Source organism: Psammomys obesus, unplaced genomic scaffold (assembly GCF_907164565.1).
Source record: "Psammomys obesus unplaced genomic scaffold, mPsaObe1.curated_primary_1811, whole genome shotgun sequence".
NCBI classification, from domain to species: domain Eukaryota; kingdom Metazoa; phylum Chordata; class Mammalia; order Rodentia; family Muridae; genus Psammomys; species Psammomys obesus.
Genome location: NW_026592776.1, coordinates 2,173,064 through 2,194,582, shown reverse-complemented (window position 1 = coordinate 2,194,582; position 21,519 = coordinate 2,173,064). Strand labels below are relative to the sequence as shown.

The following is a 21,519-nucleotide window of genomic DNA, read 5'->3' as shown; positions in this document are numbered from 1 at the left end:
TCGAGCACGAGCGCTTTATCTTCATTGGGGCCTATAAGAAGTAGGCAGGACTAAGGCGGGATCTAGCGGGAGGAGAGGAGCTTGTTAATTGGTCCGAATGGACAGACCGGGGGCAGGGCAATCAGCAAATTAGGCTGCGCATTCCCTCCGGCGAGAGGGCGGGGCCGGAGGCTTCGCTTACTTGTCGCTGCCGCTAGGGAAGGTAAAGCGGTGACGGCGGCAGCGGGAGTGGAGGCTCCCTCGTTAGAGGTGGGAGAACCGGGCAGGGTGAGTAGTTTCTTCCGCCCGACAGGCTATTTCACATTGGTTGTGTGTCTGCTAGCTTGTCCCTGGAGAGGGAACCTAGTCGGTCCACTCCGGACGGTGCCAGAAGGGGCGGCAGTGCAGGTCCCTCCACTACGGGGCGACGGGGCGAGGGCGTCCCGAGCTGGAGTCTCCCTGAGCTACCCACCGTGCACCTCGAGGGGCTTCCCGGAAGGGCTGGGGCCGGGATTTTTGGTGCCAGGGGACACAGTGGCTTATGTTAGACGGACAGTGGGTCGAAGCTGGACCCCGCGGGACTCCCCTCTGCTGCAGGTCTGCGGTGTCTCCACCCCGCCGCCCCCGTGGCCAGGGCTCTCTGGGGCTTTCAGCGAGGGAAGCCCTTTTCCGCTAACGTTGAGGAGGGCCCTGAACCTTCCGCCCAAGTTCCCAGAAAACCTGGAACCGCCAGCGGTCCTTCTGACCTTGGCTGCACGGAGGGTGGGCGAGCACCCCGCCTGCAGCCCCGCAGGTTTCTGCCACCATCTACGGGACAAGTTTCAGGCATTGCTATGAAGTTCACGGCTGGCAGAGAAGCAGAAATTGACCCTTTCTCAGATCTTCCTACCTTTGGACCTTCATAGAAATTGAGTTCTGGGGTTTGGAACCATCTGCCAGAACGAACAAGTCCTTCTCGAAATGACAAGGGGTGTGTGTGTGTGTGTGTGTGTGTGTGTGTGTGTGTGCGCGCGCGCCCACGTAGGGGTAAAAAATAACCTGGGCATATTTCAATATAAATTGGGGGTTTTGTTTTTTCGCTTCACTTGAGTGGTAGGGCACAGATGCTTAAATAAGAAAAGCCTGGCTTTAGTGTCTATACAGACAGACTACAAGGATGCTGTGATATTTAAATAGTTGCAGATCAGTATTCTGTTAACACAATTATTTTTAATTGGCTGAAATTTAAGCTGATTTTAGAAAGTATTGACACAGAATAATTTCTTTCCGTGCATCTGATTTAGGCTTGTTTGAACATAATGGTTATGTAGGCAGTGTAAAAGATTACACAGATTAATTTGTCTGAAAGCATTTGACTGAAAACAGGAGGCATAAATATGTATAGAATATAGGATTAGGGTTTTAGGTAATATCTGCTGGAACACTTCCAGTTTGTTTCTTGCTGTAGGGTTAAAAAGAAAAAAAAAAAAAGCATTTTCACGGAAACACTTTGGAATTACAAACTGCATAAAATTTAGATGTAAATTGGTTTTTCATTTCTTTAAGTATTTTCAATTATTTTTCCTAAAATGTGAAGAGGCTGCGTTTCTTTATCCCTGATTATTTGGTGTTGAAAGGGGAAGTATGATCTTGCACTTAACAATCCAGCTAGGATTCATTAATAATTAAAAAAAAAAAAAAAACAACGTAAAAGGCCTCCATTTTTCTGAGAATATGATATTTAAGTACCTAGCACGCCTTTTTTCATTGCTTTATTAAAAGTACTATTTGAGGTTGGAGCATTTTTTGGCGTTGATGCTGGAAAGGGAGTAAGAAAGCCTGCAGCAGTATTACCAATTTGACACCACCAGTGGGTGTTTCTGTTGACAAAGGCTGAGAGGAGACCATTTGGGAAGGAAATCTTTTTTTGGGGGGGTGGGATGGGGTGAGTTAAGGAGGGTAGAAGAGAGAAGGAGCCAGAAGAGAGAAGCTGTAGAACAAAACGCTGCCAACAAATGTGTGTGCTGGGCATTGCACAAGTGCAGGAGAAGCTAATTAGGGAGAAAAATACCATTTGTCTGCATTAAAGACTAGAACTCCAAAAGAGGCATACTAAATAAAGTTAACCATTCCAAGAGTGTTTAATAGCCCACCATTTCTGAGTACTTAGAAAGAGGACTCCTGTGTTGGAAAGGGCATCAAATCCTTTTGAATTGGCTTGCCTTTTAAAGTTAATCAGTGCAATGGTTCATTTCTTAGGTAGACCCAGAAACAGTTTACTGTCCTTATTGTGTTGATTTAGCATAGCTCCTAAGCTTTAGAAAGAACTTGATATATTAGAAAATTATTCAGAAATAAAATCCCTTCCCCAGGGAGCATTACTTTTGTCACTGCTCAGTCTTATGTTAATGATGTAGGTAAGGCCCCCCCCCTCCCCTTCTCAGGGTTTTGATTTTGTTGTTGTTTATCCAAGTGTCCAAACTAAGTCTACCATTGTATATTCTCGGAGTTATTTCAATCAGAGATACATCTTCTGTGCTCCCTGGGGTATTTTAAAGGAAAGTATTTTTCCCATTGAGAAAAATTGCAGGGACATCTCACCTATTGTGAATGAAATGTATTCTGTTCCAGATAGTCTACATTTGAGAAAAACAAGACTTTCCATGGCATTTTCTGTTTGGAAGGTGCAGTATTCTTATACTATAAACCTTAAATACAGAGGTGGAAAATTCTTCTAAGTATGCATTTTCCCCAACCTGTTTCTCCACAATGGTTAGGAATCTATGAGAGAGTCTCAGCCACAGTTGCCTTGTTGCAAATGACAGCACCTTCCTCTTGCAGAAAGTTAGCTTTTCAGTATGACTTGCATTTCAGTTTACTTTGTACTAGAATATTTGAGCTATAGCTGAGAAATAAGCTTGTGGGGAATTTATAAAGTAACAAATAGAGGAATATTTTCTTACCTGTTAAAAATTTCACCCTTGCCAGGCACGGTGGCACATGCCTGTAATCCCAGTACTCTGCAAAGCAGAAGCAGGCAGATCTCTCTGAGTTCAAGGCCAGCCTGGCCTAAAATTGAGTCCAGGACAGCCAAGGCTACACAGAGAAACCCTGTCTCCAAAAACCAAACCAAACCAAAAAATTCATCCTTTTTTTTTTTTTTTCTTTTACTTTGACAGTTTGGATGGCTATCTCTTTTATTTTAATGTTTGGCTGTTCGAATGTGGGCTAATATAGAACCTTATTTTTGGCAGTTAGTGTGAGAGTATCGCACTCTAGTATAACAAATTGTTGTCAAATAATAAGATGAGTCATTTAAAGTGAACAAAGCAATTCATTTGCATAGATCCAAAATAGGAGGTAAATCTTTTATATAATCCTTAACTTTAGTACATAAAGATTTGAAGTATGCTGTTATTTTCTGGTTAGCAATGACTTTTTACTCAGAATCAGATAATTTTAGATCTTAAGGTTTTATTTTTGGCAACATCAAATTTCATGACAGAGGAGAAGATAAAATGTCAAATGTTGTTTACTATCTGATAATTGTGTCAGTTGGACCACATATTTTAACTTAGGGAAAATAATGAAATCAAGGCAATATTTAGAGCTGGAACTGTGACTCAGAGGCCGAGTACATGGCCCTGAATTACATCCCTAGCACCAGAGGTGAGTGGAACAGTAGTCTGCATTTAAGCTCTCCTTATGAGGATCTGCTTTGCTTACCATCTTAAGGCTAAAAAAAAAAAATTTGTTTTTGCTAATTCACAATTTTAGCATTTGGATTTTTTTGTTTGTTTTGTCTATTTTTAAGATTGGGTCTCATTTTATAGTTCAGGCTGGCTTGAAACTAATTCACTATGTATGCCTGGGTGGCTTGGAACTTGTAGTAATCCTTATGCCTCTTTTCCCAGGTGCTGGGATTCCTGGGAATACTGGTATGAGCTACTATGCTTGATCGAGATTTAATATTTTGATATTTTTGAGAATTTTCCTTATATGGATCAGTGCATGCATTAATGAATTATTCAAGGATTGGGTCTCATTTCTCATTTGAGTTTATACATTTCTTTAAATGGAGATAGGAATTTGGGAGGCAATTCTTTCAGTGGATATGAAAACAGAGACTGAGGACTTTCAACCTAAAGAGATGGTTAACATTTAGACATTTCATATTTGGGAATTAACAGAAAATTATTTATTGGTTTAAAAGGACCAGGCTCTTGGAAATTTTGAATTAAGCTTTTTTTTACTTAAAGACTTTTTTGTGTGTGTGTGTGTAATTCTCATCAGAGTTAAGTTTTGGGTGCAGTCTCTCTTTTGTATAGTCACTCTGCTCTATAATTTTCATGTTACATCTATTGACCCTTACTGAATACCAGCTGCTGTGGCAAATTATTTATTCACATGCATGCATGCATGTGTGCTCACAGCCTTTCTCCAAGGTAGATGTATTTATTTCCCATATACATGTCAGAAGGGCTCAGAAATGATTTACATATATTAGCTAGCTAGTCAGCAGAAGAGGGAAAATGGCCATACAAACCAGTCTGACTTGAAATTGTGCTTTTCCAAGCCATGCACTCTGCTTCTCTTTGAGAGTGTGGTTCCTAAAGCCTGTTTTGAGTTCTTTTTGTATACTGGAGCTGGGGAGTCCTAGAGGTATAAATTTGCTTCCTGGATTTCATAGACCTCACTGGCAAGGCTGCCTGGCCTTCTGTGACATGGGGGACTGGACTAGATCCATCAAGACTACTGGTTAGGGCAACCAGAAGAACAGCCGTTTTGAAAGTACAGCCTTGTTCGTTTGAGTCCTTCCTAAATGAAAGTTGTACGTGTAGTCGTGTATGTCCAAAATGAGATAATTGTTTCAATCATGTATACCCAAAATGAGATAATTGTTTCTGGTTAAAAAACTTGGTGCTTCATGTTTCTGCATATTCGTTCTAGCTTTTCACTGGCTGATGGAATTTAATAGACTAATAAAGACTATGAGGATGCCCTTTGAATTGCCTTTATGTGTATGTGTGTGTTGCTAGGGATCAAACCCAGGATATTCCATATTCGAGGCAAGTACTCTACTAGTTATAATTTCTAATAGTACCCTCCTTATCCCACTTTTCTTCCACAATGAAGGCTCTCAGTAAGTTACCTGGTGGTCCTTGAACTCACCCTTTGTATCCCAGGCAAGACTTGAACAATCTTTTCCTGCCTTGATGCAGAATTCTGCCCATAGCTTCAAGTACAGGCCTGAACTATGAGGCCTGGCTAGATATACTCTTGAAGTGGCAGCTGTTTGCAGGTGGATATCTTTTCAGTAATTATAATGACCGAAGTAAAATAAAATTAAGAGATAAAGTTTAAAGAGGTATATTATTTTTGTTTCTTTAATTTTCTTTTTAAATTTATGTGTATGTGTGTGTGGGTATCCAAGAGGCCAGAAGAGGGTGTCTAGAGCTGGAGTTTTAGGAGGTTTTGAAATGCCTGATATGGTGTTGGGAAATGAACTGTAGCCTTCTGGAAGAGCAGAGCTGCAAGCCTTCCCAACCACGGAGTCATTTCTCTGGGTCCTCCTTATTCTCGTTTTTTAATACATGGAGATTGAACTGTTATGAAATCTTTTTTTCCTGAAAGTAGAATTTTGAGGCTGAGATATAGGACTTTCAGTAGAGTTTTTGTCTTAAGTTGCACAAAGCTCTGGGTTGGATCCTTAGCACCACATAAATAGGAAGTGGAAGAGAGATCTGTAATCTCTAGCATTCAGGAAGCCCCCATTTCTAGCCATATATAAACAGTGTGTGGTGGCACATGCCTGTAATCCAAACATTTGGGAAAAAGGAAGATTAGATAATCAAGTTTCTTCTTGTCTACATAGTGAGTTTAAAGCTAGCCACAGGCCCTGTCGTTTTTAAAAGATGTAGTTTTCTACTTAAAATCTTGTGGTGGTAGTAGTGGGGGTAGTGGTGATGTTGTTTAGGAGGAGGAAAGGGATTATTGCTAAGGATGATGATTTTTCTTTACCTTTTTGTTATGTTTATTGATTTTGTGTGAGGGGGTCAGACACATCCCAAAGCACTTGTGTGTAGGTCAGAGGGATGACCTGGCAGGAGTGGGTTCTCTTTTTCCACCATGTGGGTCTCAGGAAGTCAGGCGATCATGCTTGGTGGCCAATACCTTCCCTGTCTGAGCCATCTTTACTGCCCTATTGTTTTCAAAGCAAGGCCCATCATTAAGACAGCCAAACTGCTTAAGCTTAGTTTCAAAGAACACTGAGGTTCATGGGAAAGAACCTCATCTTGTATTTTTGTTGTTAAAAATCACTGTTGTTATTTAGTGATGACTATTTTAAAGCCTTAGGGCCAGAAATCTTCTTAGCCACATCCGAGGTTGTGCATGGATGGAGCCTTGACACTATTTGTTGATTTGTCTAAAAAGTACAGCTTTCCAATATCCAGTTTAACACTTTTATTTTATTTTTTTTTATAAAATAAAGAAAGTTTTGTAATTCCATTTTTTTTTTTAATATATAAGATGCAGTAATTCAAATCTAAAGCAGAAAAATAAGTAAAAATGCTAAGGGCTGAGTTAAGAATGATTAGGAACTGATGGGTGGTAGATAGTTTTTTGAGATAAAATATTTGAAGATGGTAGATGTGATAAGTTTTCATATTGTGAATACACTAAATGCTATAAAATTACATAAATTATAATTTTTAATTACGTATCATGTGAAATTCACCTTGCTTTTTTGATGTATAATTTTATTTTATTTATTTTTTTATTAGTTACACTTTGTTGACTTTGTATCTCCCATAAGTCCCTCTCTCCTCCCCTCCCAATCCTACCTTTCCTCCCCCTTCTTCATGCATGCCCCTCCCCATGTCCACTGATAGGGGAGGTCCTCTTCTCCTTCCTTCTGATCTTAGTCTATCAGATCACATCAGGAGTGGCTGCATTGTCATCTTCTCTGGCTTGGTAAGGCTCTCCCCCCTCAGGTGGAGGTGATCAAAGAGCAGGACAATCAGTTCATGCCAGAGACAGTCCCTCTTCCCATTACTATGGAACCCACTTGGACACTAAACTGCCATGGGCTACATCTGTGCAGGGGTTCTAGGTTATCTCTGTGCCTGGTACTTGAACACTTTTATTTTTGAAAGACGGGCTCAATGTGTAGAGCTGGCTGGCCTCCAACTCACAGAGATAGACCAGCCTCTACCTCTCTTGTCCTGGGATTAAAAGCATGTGCTCCTGCCCCCCAGCAAGTTTATCTCTTATAAAAGTATAGTTATCAACATTCTTTAATAAATTTATCGAGTTTTATAGCCACTAGTATCAATTTTCAGAATATTTCCATCTTTCTCAAAACAATTTTCTACTTGATAAAAGATGTCTTTAAAACATATCTTATACATATCACAATTTTTGGGTTTCAATTTTTAAATTTTTATTACATTTATTTATTTGGTGTGTATATATGTTTCTATGTATACGTGAGTTTGTGAACATGCATGTGTAGCTCAGAGGACAACCTTCAGGAATCAGGTCTCTCCTTCTATGTGGGTCTTGGGGATTAAACTCATTAGGCTTAGGGGCAAATACCTTTATCTACTGAGCCACCTTTCAGACATGTTTCAAGTTTTAACCTAAGCACGATCCTTAGAAGAAAATCCAGAGCCTCAAACAAGCTGGGCAACTGAATCACATTTCCAGTCCTGGTTTCTTCTCTTTATAAATCTGGCAGATAAAGTAACATTGTTCTTAATGATATATTAGAGATGCATAGAAAAGAAACTGAGGGAAAAATCATACAATTATAGCATAAGGAAAACTCAGATATAAGAGTATGGGCAGAATAATTGGTTTCCTTGATACTGAGCCAGTGACATTGTGTTGTTTACTATTTGATCTTTTACTTGCGCTCTGATTGTCCTTGACCGATCATCTCTGCTGTGCATGCTATAGAGCAGCTTTCATTGTATCCAAATACCCAAACTATTCTACTCTCTGTGCTGCTTCTGACTAGATTGTAGTACTAGTCATGGCTTTCTTCCTTGGCATCATTTTTTTTTCTTAGTTATCATTTATGTGGACTGGAGCCTAAATCAAGCTTGGGAGGACAGAATATGATAAAATTCTACAGAAGAGCTAACTTCTGCCATGTTGTGAGATAATGGTCTTTGCCTCGCGTGTTGATCATGTATGTGGACACTCCTTATAGGTTAGCTTACATGTTATCTACTAAAGGAAAAGGATTTGGTTAGAAGGATTTGGAAAACTGTGCCTAACTTTTAGAGAAACAATTCTTGTGGGAAAGTGACCCTTAAAAGCACTAGGCCGGTAAATCAGTAACTTTGGGTCTGGCTTTGTAATAACAGATTACACAAATTATGCTTGTCAGCTATTAATAGATTACTGTCAATTTCGTCATAACTGGTTTGGAGTAGTGTTTCTAATCTTCAACAGGTATGAATATATTTATCTCTGTTACTTTTCTATCCTTTCTAATAGAGAAGCCTGATATCAAATATTAACATGAGGTGATGTCCAGAAATAACTTATTTGTTTATGTTTTAGGTAGGTGTGGGTTCTTGGGTGTACCCTATATGTATAGTGGCTGCAGAATACAGAAGAAAGCATCAGATGCCCTAGACCTGGAGTTGCAAGCAGCTGTGAGTCACCCAATGTGGGTGTTAGAAAAGGAACCTGGTTCCTCTGCAGGAGCATCAAGTAATCTTAACTGCTGAGCCATTTCTCCAATCCTGAAACAACTTTAGATAGTCTTTCTTGATAGCAAGAAAATAGGCTTCTGAGAGCGAATAAAACGTGGTTGAGTATGTTTAAGCTTTTAAGATTGATTTTTAATTTTTTTTATTTATTACAATTTATTCACTTTGTATCCCAGCTGTAGACCCTTCCCTCATCCTCTCCCATTCCCATCCTCCCTCCCTCTTCTCCTCCAATGCCACTTCCCCAGTCCACTGGTAGAGGAGGTCCTCCTCCCCTTCCATCTGACCTTAGCCTATCAGGTCTAATCAGAACTGGTTTCATTCTCTTCCTCTGTGGCCTGGTAAGGCTGTTCCCACCCCTTCTCAGGGGGAGGTGATCAAAGAGCCAGTCACTGAGTTCATGTCAGACAGAGTCCCTGTTCCCATTACTTGGTAACCCACTTGGACACTGAGCTGCCATTGGCTACATCTGTGCAGGGGTTCTAGGTTATCTCAATGCACGGTCCTTGGTTGGAGTATCAGTCTCAGAAAAGACCCCTGTGCCCAGATTTTTTGGTTCTGTTTCTCTCCTTGTAGAGCTCCTTTCCCCTCCACATCTTTCTATCTCCCTCTTCTTTCATAAGATTCCCTGTACTCTGTCCAAAGTTTGGCTATGAATCTCAGCATCTGCTTTGATACCCTGCTTTGTAGAGTCTTTCAGAGGCTATCTGTGGTAGGCTCCTGTCCTGTTCCCTGTTTTCTCCCTCTTCCAATATCTATCCCATTTGCCTTTCTGAATTAAGATTGAGCATCTTACCCAGGGTCCACCTTGCTTAGCTTCTTTGGGTGTACAGATTTTAGTATGATTATCCTGTATTATATGTCTAATATCCACTTATAAGTAAGTATATACCATGTGTGTCTTTCTGCTCCTGGGATACCTCACTCAGGATGATGTTTTCTAGTTACCACCACTTGCCTGCAAATTTCATGATTTCCTTGTTTTTTAATCGCTGAGTAGTATTCCATTGTTTAAAAATACCACAATTTCTGCATCCATTCTTCAGTTGAGGGACATCTGGGTTGTTTCCAGCTTCTGGCTATTACAAGTAAAGGTGCTACAAACATGGTTGAGCAAATGTCCTTGTTGTGTACTCGAGCATATTTTGAATATATGCCTAGGAGTGGTATAGCTGGATCTTGAGGAAGCACTATTCCTAATTGTTTTATTTGTGTGTGTAATTATGTATGTATGTATTATGTATGTATGCATGTATGTGTATGTCTGTCAGCACATGAGTATAGATGCCCAAGAATTCCAGAGGAATTGGATCCCCTAGAGCTAGAACGTGGGTGAATTGAACCCATAATGCAAGAGACATCTTAATTGCTAAGATGTCTCTCCAGCCCTTAGATCTCTATGTATGTATATATGTATCTATTTATCTAATCTATCTATTATTTATAAGTACATAAATATTTATAAATATTCGTGTGTATGCATATACATGGAATGTGTAGAGGACAAAAGGCAGTTTTCAGGGGTTGGTTCTTTATTCTACCATGTGAGTTCCTGGGATTGAACCCAGGTTGTCAGTCAGGCTTGGCAGAAAGCACCCACCCTGAATCATTTATCTTTAAAAATTTATTTATTTATTTATTTACTTATTTATTTATTTATTTATTTATTTACTTTTTATCCCTATTATAGGCCCCTCCCTCCTCTCCCCCCAGTTGCACCCTCTTGCTCTCTTACCCCTTTCCCCCCTCCTCTTCTCCTCAGAAAAGGGGAACCCCCACCACCAACCCACCCTTCCACATCAAGTCACATCAGGACTAAGTGCATCCTCTTCCTCTGAGGCCAAACAAGACAGTCCAGCTAGGGAAATGTGATCTAAAAGCAGGCAACAGAGTCCTTGTCAGAGACAGTCCCTACTCTAATTGCTGGGGAACCTTATGAAGGTCAAGCTCCCCATCAGATACATAGTAAGTTGCCTTGCTGGGTGGTGATGACATACACCTATAAATCCAGCACTAGGAGGGCAGAGGCAGGTGGATCTCTGAGTTTGAGGCCAGGCTGGTCAACAGAGTGAGTTCCAGGACAGCCGGCGCTACACAGAGAAACCCTGTTTTAAAAAACAACAACAAAGTCTACATTTAGAATATCTCTTAAGTCCACATATATATCTATTAGCTACAGAATCACATTTTTAAACTTTATTTATTTATTACAATTTATTCACTTTGAATCCCGGATATAGACCCCCTTGTCTCCTGCTCCTAGTCTCCCCTATGCCCTTTCTCTAGTACCCTGATAGGGGAGGACCTCTTCCCCTTCTATTTGACCCTAGCTTATCAGGTCTCATCATGGCTGGCTACATCATCTCCCTCTGTGACCTGGCAAGGCTGCAATCCCCAGGAGAAGGTGATCAAAGAGCCAGCCACTGAGTTCATGTCAGAGACAGTCCCTCTACTCCTTACTAGGGAACCCACTTGGAGACTGAACAGCTTCCTCTGAGCAGGGGGGTCTAGGTCCTCTTCATGCATGGTCTGTGGTTGGAGTATTGGTCTCTGCAGGCCTCCCTGGACCCAAGTATTTTGTCTCTGTTGTTCTCCTTGTGGAGTTCCTGTCCCCTCCAGGTCTTTCTACCTCTCTCTCCTTCCATGAGGTTTCTGGCACTGTGATCAACTTTAAAATTCTAAGCATAAGCATTATGTTTATAGTACTTTATCTTGGTTGTTAAATGCTTATTGTGCTCATAGAATAGGAACTATTACATTTTTCATACTAAGTAAACTATTGTACATTTGTCTACCTAATACAAATGTTAATATTTCTAAACATAAATACTTATAGATGATAAAAAAAAACAACAAACAAAACAAAAAAAAAGATTGCCTTAAATTATTTTAAGTAAATTGTAGTTACAGATCTTTGTATTATACCTAAAGATTAGATTCTTGGCAAAATGGGGTTAAGTTACACTAATCAGATGAAACATAGGAATATATGGCAAATAAAAAATGGTGATAAATTGGTCTAGGGGGATGGGACACTTGGTAAAATAATTGTTATGCAAGCATTAAGATGTAAGATCAGTCACTAGCACTCATGTTAAAAAAAGATAAACTGTTTTCTTCTTTCTCTTCGGTCTGGGCTTTTTTTTTGGACAGGTCTTTTGGTTAAAGAGTTTGCTCTGTATGTTCGAACATGTGTGTCTCTGTGTCTTTATGTGTATGTGTTACCTTTGGTTTTCTGTGGCTCTTTTTCTGTTTGTTTTGTCCTACTGTGGTTTTTGCTTTATTTCACTGATTTGTAGATGTCTGTTTTTTAATGCACGAGAGAAGAAACGTGCGGAGTTGAGTGGTAGGGAGTTGGGGAGGAGCTGTGGGAGAGGAAACTAATCAGAATATACTGCGGGGGGGGAAAAAAGTCTATTTTCAATTTTAAAAAATGATGAAGAGCTTGGTGGGGGGACAAGCACACACTTGTATCCCCAGTGGTGATGATGGGGTGGAGACAGGTCAATCCAGATGTTCATGTGCCAGCCTGTCTGGCCGAATCCATGTCTCCAAGTTCATTGAGAGTCTTTGTTGCATTAAGTGCAGAATGGTAAAGGAAGTCAGCCCATGTCGACCTCTGGTCTCCATACACGTGTGAGCACCCGAGTGCACGCATGCACACGCGAGAATGTGCACCTCTGCATACAACCCCCCTGTGCCTCACAAAAAATGTTGATAAATGGAAGCTGAGGCAAACTTGTTGGGTTGGATTTGCCAAATTACCCTGACATGGGCCGGCTCTAGAAACTAGTTTCCCGAGAAGTAGAATCTTTCAGAAATTGTCAGAGTTGGTTCAGCTTAGCTATATCACCTACACTTAATCTATATTCCCAGACATTACACCCTGGCTTGTAAGGTTCTTGTGGGGCATACAGACTTTTATTGCTAGTCATTATTATGAATGATACATCTAAATTTAAACTTCAAGTTGTATAATACATACACGAAAAATATTTTCTTTATGTTTTTGAAGTAGACTTTGAGTTTATGAAAAGGGATTTAAAATATATTTCTTTATTTTTATATGTATGGGTGTTTTGTTTACTGGTATGTTTGTGCATTACATGCATGTCTGTGGAGACCAGGAGAGGATGTCAGATTCCCTGAAACTTGTTGTCAGCTGCTGTGTGGGTGCTGGGGTTTGCACCCAGGTCCTCTGGAAGAGTAGCCATGACTTTTAACTGCTGAGCTGTCTCTCCAGCCGCCAAAAGATATTTTTAAACATAGATTTAAGTGTGGTGGTGGGTGAGAGGTGGCAGGTTTGTGTGTGTGGGGAATGGTTAATAGAGAGGCACTCATTAAAAAATAAGATATGCCCGAATGAAGGCATGGGCTTCTCAGGAGAGCATCACTGAAAAATTGCTTGATGTAAACAGAGGTTAATTTTGTGCAAATTGGAATCTCATACTGCATTGTTTTTGTTTGTTTGTTTGTTTGTAGGACAACCTATCTTCCATCCTAAGATCTGTTTTTGCTTCATTTTACAAATGTGTAATGAGTAGCTACTGTGGCGCTGCCCTCTAATTAAGAGTTCAGTTTTGAGATGGAGGCAGGAGGAAGATACCTGTGGGAGCAAATAACATGGTTAAGGTGGATAACCTATTCTGAGTATTGATAGGAAGGGCACCTTAGATAACTTTTAAGTCAATTTTAAGGAGAAGGAGGATTGCTTTAATTGGGAAATTCTCCAAAACAGTAGGTTCAAATACCCTGAGACCAGGTGAGAGGGTCAGAGGCTTTTGAAAAACATGTAGCTTGTTACATATATATATATGTATATATATATATGTATATATATATATATATACATATGTATGTGTATGTCGATATGCATGTATATTAGTGTAGATAATGTTTAAATGGGTAAAACAAAAAGGAGACCTGGAGATAAAAGAAGTGCTGAGGCGTGGCCAGTAGAGGACCAAAGGACATATGTGACATGAGATCTGAAAGGAGATTAGGGGAAATGTAGAAAGAGGATGAGACAGACGAGGGAAGATATAACGAAAAAAAGAATATACTAAAACCAAAACACATTGCTCTGAAAATGCCTTTAATGAAGGGCTAGAGAGATGGTTCAGCAGTGAAGAGTGTAGACTGCTCAAACTCCATTCCAGCACCCATGTCAGATGGTTCACAACAGCCTGCAACTCTAGGCTCTAATCCCTGGACACTCATGTGCACAGACCCCCCCCCCCTTTTACGTAATGACAAATACGGTTAGAAACGTCTCCAAAGAAAATGCCATAATACTATCTTATGCCCTTGCATGCTAATTGTTTGCGTGATTTTTTGCCTGTATGCATGTTACATGCGCCACATTTGTGCCTGGTGCCAGCAGAGGTCAGAAAAGGGTATCAGATCCCCTGGAGCTGGAGTTACAGATGGTTGTGAGCCAGCATGGAGTTACTAGGAACAGAATCCAGGTCCTCTGCGAGATCCACAAGTGCCCTTTAACTATTGAATCATCTCTTCAGCCCCCTCTTTCTGAGTGCCCAGTCTTCCAGAAGAAGGGGTTGGATGACTGGAGCCAGAGTTACAGGTTGTTGTGAGCCACCTGACATGGGTGCCGGCAACTGAACGTGAGCATTCTGCACTCTTAGTCACTGAACTCTCTCTCCAGGCCCTCATGATTCTATGAAGGAAGACTTCTAAAATGGTTAGAAAGGAGGAAAGAGAAAGACAGAGCGGAAGTAGGCAGAGGCCAGAGCCTGAAAATGCTTAATAGCTTTCCTGTCTCCTGGGGAACTGTTGGAGATTTTAAGCAAGGGTGTGATGTGAAATGCATGGCTGCAAAAAAGCTAACAATTTCAGCTCAACAGTTTTTCAAAAAGGTCATAATCTCTGCAAGGTAAAATATTCTTTTCATCTCATTAAATTTTTTGCAACTGCTTTCTTGATTGATTGTCATCTGTGGTACTCTTTTCATTGTTTTTACAGAAACTACCTTTACTTTTCTAAAGTCTTTTTTTTTTTCTTCACCATGCTGTTAACCTTATATAGGAATGTCATTTCTATTTATAACTGAATTAAATTTTTTTCTAACAGTTTTATATTTATCTTCCTTATTTAAATTTAAAACTCTGCTGCTGGTTCTCCCACATCCCATTTATCTGTTGAAGTTATTTAATGTCTTAATGAAACATTTTATTAAATATCAACATTAAATTTGAATTATTCTTTTGTCTTTCCAAATGCAACATATTGTATCTGGTTTAACATTTCTTAACGTGGGTTGTTCATTTCCTATTTTGTGATTTGTGTGTGTGTGTCTTTAAGTAATTTTGTTAATAATGTTTAGGGGTACCAGACTTCAGGAAGAGTACCATGTCAAATCTCGTTTCTTTGTGACTTTGTCTCTTATATTACAGTATTGTGTGTCAGACTTTTTTTATTCTTTCTTTACTTTCTCAGTGTGTACACATGTGGAAGTGTATGATGTAAGCCGGAGGAGAATTTCTGGTACCCTGCTCTAGCACTCTCCACCTTAACCTTGGATGGCTGGCCAGCACTCCTGAGCCAATCCTCTTATCTCTGATACCAGATCCCCAGCAGCTATGGAGTTAGGGACATGAAGGGCCACACTTGGCTTTTTCACACATGCACTGAAAATCTGAACTTAGGCCTTTTTCTCTTAACCTACTTAGACATCCAGCCCAGGTGTCACACAGTTTGCTTTCAGATTAATTTATGTGTGCTCATGCTCTGCAGGGGTGCTATTTTCAATATCCGAATTTATTTCATTTTCCTACAGTAAGCATCCTAACGTGTTTAGGAGATTTCTTTTTGGAGACGAAGTCTCAAGTAGCTTTGTGTTTAGCAGAGAATGAGTTTCAATTACAGGTGTATACTGCCTTGCCCGACATTTAGTTTGTTGTTGTTGTTTGTTTTGTTTTTAAATTTAAGGCTGTCTTCAGACAAACAAGATTTTTGTTTTGCCTTGCTGACTGCATGAGGTTCAGGTCATCACTAGTTTAGAATTGTTAGCTCCTACTTGTATGAAATGCTGCTATTGCAACTTTCTCCCTCTACATCTGCAAACAATAACCATAGCATCATCGCCACCTTCTTCCACAGTTTTGTTTGTTTGTTTGTTTTTGTTTTTGTTTTTTTGTAGCTGACCTTTTGATAGCGCCTTTAATTTAGCTTCCTTTCAGCATTTGTTCTTAGGCTTTTTTGAACCATCTTTTTTTTAAAAAAAATTCTTTATTGTTATTACTTATTACAATTTATTTACTTTGTATCCCACTGTAGCCCTCTCCCTCCCTCTTCTCCCCATAAATCCCCTAGATCCACTGATAGGGGTGTTCTTCCTCGTGGACTAACTGACCTTAGCCTATTAGTTCTCTTCAGGACTGTCTGGATCCTTGCCTTGCCTCCCTCCCTCACTTCCTTAACTACCTTGGTGGCCCTCTCTTGCTCCCTTTTTTGGTGGTTGAGTTGAAGAGTTAGAAAATGGTTTATGTTATTTTTTTTCACTTTTGCCCAGCCCAGGGCATGTACTTGAAAGTATTTGTTTCTTTTCCAAATTAAGACTGTGAAACCAATGTTTTTGTCCTAGTTGTTTCTCTAGTCTCCAGAATTAATGTCCTTGATTTAGAGGTGTGTTTTGAAGTCTGTCTCTATATGTGCAGGCTGGGTAAAGGAAATTGAGACTTTCCTGGCTGACCTTATGCTAGGGTAACAGTTTGGGTATTTGAATGGCTTGTTTTTGTTCAGCCAACTGAGAGAATGTTGACATCAACTGAAGCAATGGTGATGTTCTGTAAGCCAGCAGGAGAAGCTAAATACAGTGACTAAAGCACCAGGTAATAGTGCATTCAAATGGAAAAGCAGGGTACAAATGGCCCAGGCAGACTTAAGACAAAATGAAGTGACAAAGAGTGGTTTGAGAGTCCGTGAAAAGAATCTTAAGAGAGGTGCAGAAATGTCAGGTTAAAGGAATGGGCCGTAAGAGGAGATATTCAAGACCATGATTGACAAGTATGGAAGTAAACCTAAGATAACTGGAAAAATAACAGTAACAAAGATGTGAATTCATGTATTGAATGCCTCACATTTTCCTAGGGTTTTGGTTTTCTTTCACTATGGCCCTTGAGAGTGTATGAATACTAAAACTGGTAGTTGAAATAGTGGTGGGTCTTAGGAAAAAGATCCCATGGTATCTGTTTTGAGCTGGAAACCATGACAGCATAGTGTAGGCTCAGCATGAGGCACATAGGAAGTACTCAGTAGACCGTTCTCCTTCAAAGGTGCCTCTTTTCTGCCATCCCCTACATCATGTCAGTACCTCCTGGTTTGGTGGCTTCTCCTCTATCTTAGACACCTCTCTAGTGAATTTCCCTTTGTGTTCACCCTGTAAAATTTCTTTCTAGGCACCTGCCTATGGTCATGTTTGTGCTGTCCTTGGCCCCACATTGGTACATGAACAGGTGCTACAAACTTTCCCACCAGTGTACACAGCACAGTGGATGAAAATACCAAAGCTGATGACTGTTAGAATAACAAACGGAGGATTCCTTTCCGTGATTTATTGTTCTAGTTAATGTAATGGCATTGTCCTCCTTCTTAATAATCTCTCTGACCCCATCTCTGTCTCCCTCTCTTGCTCTTCTTCCCCCTCCCTCCTCCTCTACTGTGAAGCAAAACTGTCATTCTTGGAACATGTGTACTTACCATGTGCCTAGGCTACCACTTAGGTCTCTTAGACTGGCAAACTAGTTTCAGATGTGTTACTAGACTGAGGTAAAGTACCATCACACAAAAATACTCTGGGAATGCAGTAACTTAACCAAAGAATTAATTTGCCATTATATAAATTAGTTAGGAGGCTTTTTCCCGTTTTGGGATTGTCCAGTAGTTTTGAATATTTTTTTCTACCTTTGAATTAATTTATAAGCCCTACTTTACTGGAAAACGTATCCCGAGCCTCTCCTACCGGGGGTACAGGTTTGTGACAGAAGTTTGACCAGTAGACTACACAGTGGAAACTTGAACATAGACTAAGGCATTATAGAATGACGATGATACTGAATAACCTCTAAATCATTTTGGCAGAGGGGTTTTCTTTTTTAAAAATACTGATTTTTAAATTTATGTGTGTGCCTGGGTGCATGCAGGAGCCCATGGAGGCCAGCAGAGAATGTCAGTTTCTTTGGAACTGGAATTCTAGGTAACTGCAAACTGTCACTTCAGTCCTGGGAACCCAACCCAGGTAGTTTTCAAGAGTAATAAGTGTTCTTATAATCACTGACTTGGACTTTAAAGGGGTGGCATTGACGGGCCTTTGGGAATTTAGTCTTTAGTGTTACTAAGTAACGGTGGTAATAACGTAGAAATATGTGATTTTTTTTTTTTTTACATTTTTTGGTTGTTTATCTTCCTTTGCTTGGATTATGTGGCAAATGTGGTTAGATGGTTTATGATCATTTGGGGGGACATTTTTAACCATCATTTCCTCAAGTACTTCTGTCCTAGTCTTTTTTCTTTCCTTGATCCTAATTATAGTATGTCATGATCTTTGATACTTCACTACAGATCTTTACTATTAGACTCTCCCCCATCACGTTATTTACCCTCCTTCAAGCTCACAAATTGCTTTCCTTGGCTGAGTTGTGTCTGCTGGTGAACCCATTGAAGTGGCCATCTCTCTTAAATGGTAGCATTCCATTGGTGGCAGAATTACTTGATTCCTCTTTACAGTTTCCATCTCTTTGCTGGTGTTACTAATATGATTTTTTTTATGTTGTTCTTTTTTTGGGCCAGGAAGCCTAACATACTGCTTAACAGTATTTAAACTATTCTAGTATCTCTTTGTGTATGACTCTTTTATGTTTTCTGAGCATTTGTTTCTCTGTGTTCTCTTATGCCTTGTGGTTTAATTTATATATATATATAAAATTGTTGTTAGCCTGACTTACTGTGTTTGTACAATGCTAGAGATGAAGGTGCATAATTTTTATATTTTGCATGGGCATGTCTTTCTACTAGGTCTTTAATGCTGGGATTTGAGTTAATCCAGTTAAGAATTGGGCTGTTCCCCCCACATCATTGTGGTTTCCCTCAGAGTACCTCAGGCTTCAAATTCTCTTAGTGATACTTTGCATTAGAGTGGAAGTTAGTATCTGTTCTATGAAAAATCTTGACTCTCCCTTTGGTTTTTTTCCTTTTTTATTTATATTTTTTATGAATTACAGTGTGTCACTTTGTAGCCCCCCTGTGATTCCCTCCCTCCTGCTCTCCCAATCCCACCTCCCTCCCTATCCTCCACCCATGCCCCTCCCCAAGTCCGCTGATAGGGGAGGTCCTCCTCCTCTTCCATCTGATCTTAGTCTATGAGGTCTCATCAGGAGTGGCTGCATTGTCTTCCTCTGTGGCCTGGTAAGGCTGCTCCCCCTCTCAGGGGGAGGTGATCAAAGAGCCAGCCACTGAGTTCATGTCAGAGACAGTCCCTGTTCCCTATTACTATGGAACGCACTTGGACACTGAACTGCCATGGGCTACATCTGTGCAGGGGTTCTAGGTTATCTTCATGCATGGTACTTGGTTGGAGTATCAGTCTCAGAAAAGACCCCTGGACACAGAGTTTTTGGTTCTGTTGCTCTCCTTGTGGAGCTCCTGTCCTCTCCAGGTCTTACCGACTTCTTTCACAAGATTCCCTGCACTCTGCCAAAAGTTTGGCTATAAGTCTCAACATCTGCTTTGAGACCCTGCAGGGTAGAGTATTTCAGAGTCCTTCTGTGATAGGCTCCTCTTTTCTCCCTCCTCTGATGTCCATCCTCTTTGCCTTTCTGAATGATCTTCCTTTGATTTATGCCTTCACAAGTTTCTTTTTTTACAGGCTGTTGTTTTTTTTTTCTGAAATTTTGCTTTATTGTTCCTAGAAGTTCATTAGCTTGGTGGAGTGGTAGAATGTGGTTTGTTTTTCTGATTAAGCTGTGGATTTAGGATGAGATCCCAGGGTCTTGCCCCCCACCTCCCCAGTATTCTGTTGGTCTCTTTGTGGAATACTATCCTATTCTCAGAAGTACAATTCAGCTCCTTTCCCAATCCCCCTTGCTGTGAACTTTCACCCAGGTCTTAAAGATGGAAGTGAATATAGGTAACAACTGCTTTCCTTTCTCTGTTGGACATGGGAGGGATCTGAGGGGGTGTGCCTTGCCCCTCTAGCCCACAGCCTACATCACATGACTGCATCACAAAGCCCTCAGGGCTCTTTGCATAGCCTCAGTGCCAGTGGGGTATGGGCAGATGCTGGTGCCTGGAGGCTCAAGATCCTGCAGATGATTGGGGGCTCCCCAAACTCTGCAGCCCCCAGAAGTCTCATCCTGCCCCTTCCGCAAAACACATCAGGCTTTCACTACCTTGCCACCTGTTTAAAACTCTCACTTCGCTGTTCTGCTGCAGTCTATTCCAGGTAAGCACTGGAATGTCTCCTGTTCCCTGTTTATTTACTACAAGTAAATAAAGTAGACAAGGAGACAAGTGTTTGCTGTGTGTTGGGTCAGGAATGTGGTTACTCTTGGTATTTTACCATACATGTAGAGTTAAACCTGAATTTAATTATTATTCTTAGTCTCTTAGATTAGACTGAGATTTTAGAATGGTTACTCTTAACCCTGGTGGCCTCTTCCGTGATGTTTCTTGTATGTTAATTTAATTAAGTACTTCAGTTAAACTACCTTAAGCCTGTAAATCTAAATCTAGTGAATATTTTATTCACCAGTATGTTTTTCAAATTTCTTTGCTTGCCATTCTTCCTTCATGCCCTTTCTTCCTTGTTTGCTAAGTCTCCTTCTGTCATCATACAAATACCAACTCTGCTTTAAGAAAAGGAACCAAATATGAGGAATCGTGACCTGAGAACATGGATTCAAGTTCCTCTGCCATGGAAAAGAGTACATGAACTTTTATAGTCATAGAAAAGAAGCTTATGAATTGATGTGCTTATAAAACATGTAGGTGGGAGTCCTGGGTAAGTAGGAGAAATTGTAAGCCTTGGATGTATTTCTTATCATATCCAGCTTTAGTGTTGAGAGGATGAGACATGGAAAACTTAGTGATATATTCCGAGAGTTTTATCCAAAAGTCAAGAAGTTTTAGGTCACAAGCAGGCTATTGAAAAGAAACAAATAGTAACCCAAAATAATTTGGTTCTTGACCTGAAAGATCCCATCTCTCCACAATCCCAGTGTTCTACTCAGCCAAGGTCAAGCCATCTGGAAGCTCTCTAACGCACATGTGGCTCCTTCAGAGATCTTCACATTCTGTCTAAATAATATTAAACAGTTCTTTCAGTAGCTGTCCATTAGTAGTAAATCTGTTCTTAATGTTTCTGGAAATGCCCTTGAGTTCATGTTTTCTCTCGAATGATTGCTAAACAGGGCATAGAATTTCAGGTTGACAACTGTTTTCCCTTTGCACATTGATACTGTAAATCCCTTGTGTTTTGACAAGTTTTGTTAATGAGAATCTGTAGTTGGTTCACTTGTAGTTTCCTGGTAGGCAGATAATTATCTTTCCTCTTGGGCCTCTTTTGAAGACATTTATTTTTGTTGGTTGGCAGTTTCTCTTCACTATCATTAGCCATGGATTTGTTCTTATTTATCGTGTATTTATTTGGTGTATTCCATCAGTCTGAGCTCTCCTTATATTCTCAGTTGTGTTTGTGATTTTTAAAAATATTGTTTCTCTTCCATTTTCCCTTTCTGAAGCTATTATTTAGATATTGAAATTTCATTGTATACTGTGTGTGTGTGTGTGTGTGTGTGTGTGTGTGTGTGTGTGTGTGTGT

The 21,519-nt window shown here is 40.2% G+C and overlaps 1 protein-coding gene across 1 annotated transcript in view; it reads left to right on the top strand.

Annotated features, from left to right (window-relative positions):
- Window positions 1-214: 214 nt before the first annotated feature.
- Window positions 215-21,519, top strand: part of Cdkl5 (cyclin dependent kinase like 5) — a 181,832-nt gene continuing 160,527 nt past the window's right edge. Inside the window, exon 1 of the mRNA XM_055615721.1 lies at window positions 215-267. The gene's annotated coding sequence lies outside the window, so the exon portion shown is untranslated. The remainder of the gene's footprint in view (window positions 268-21,519) is intronic.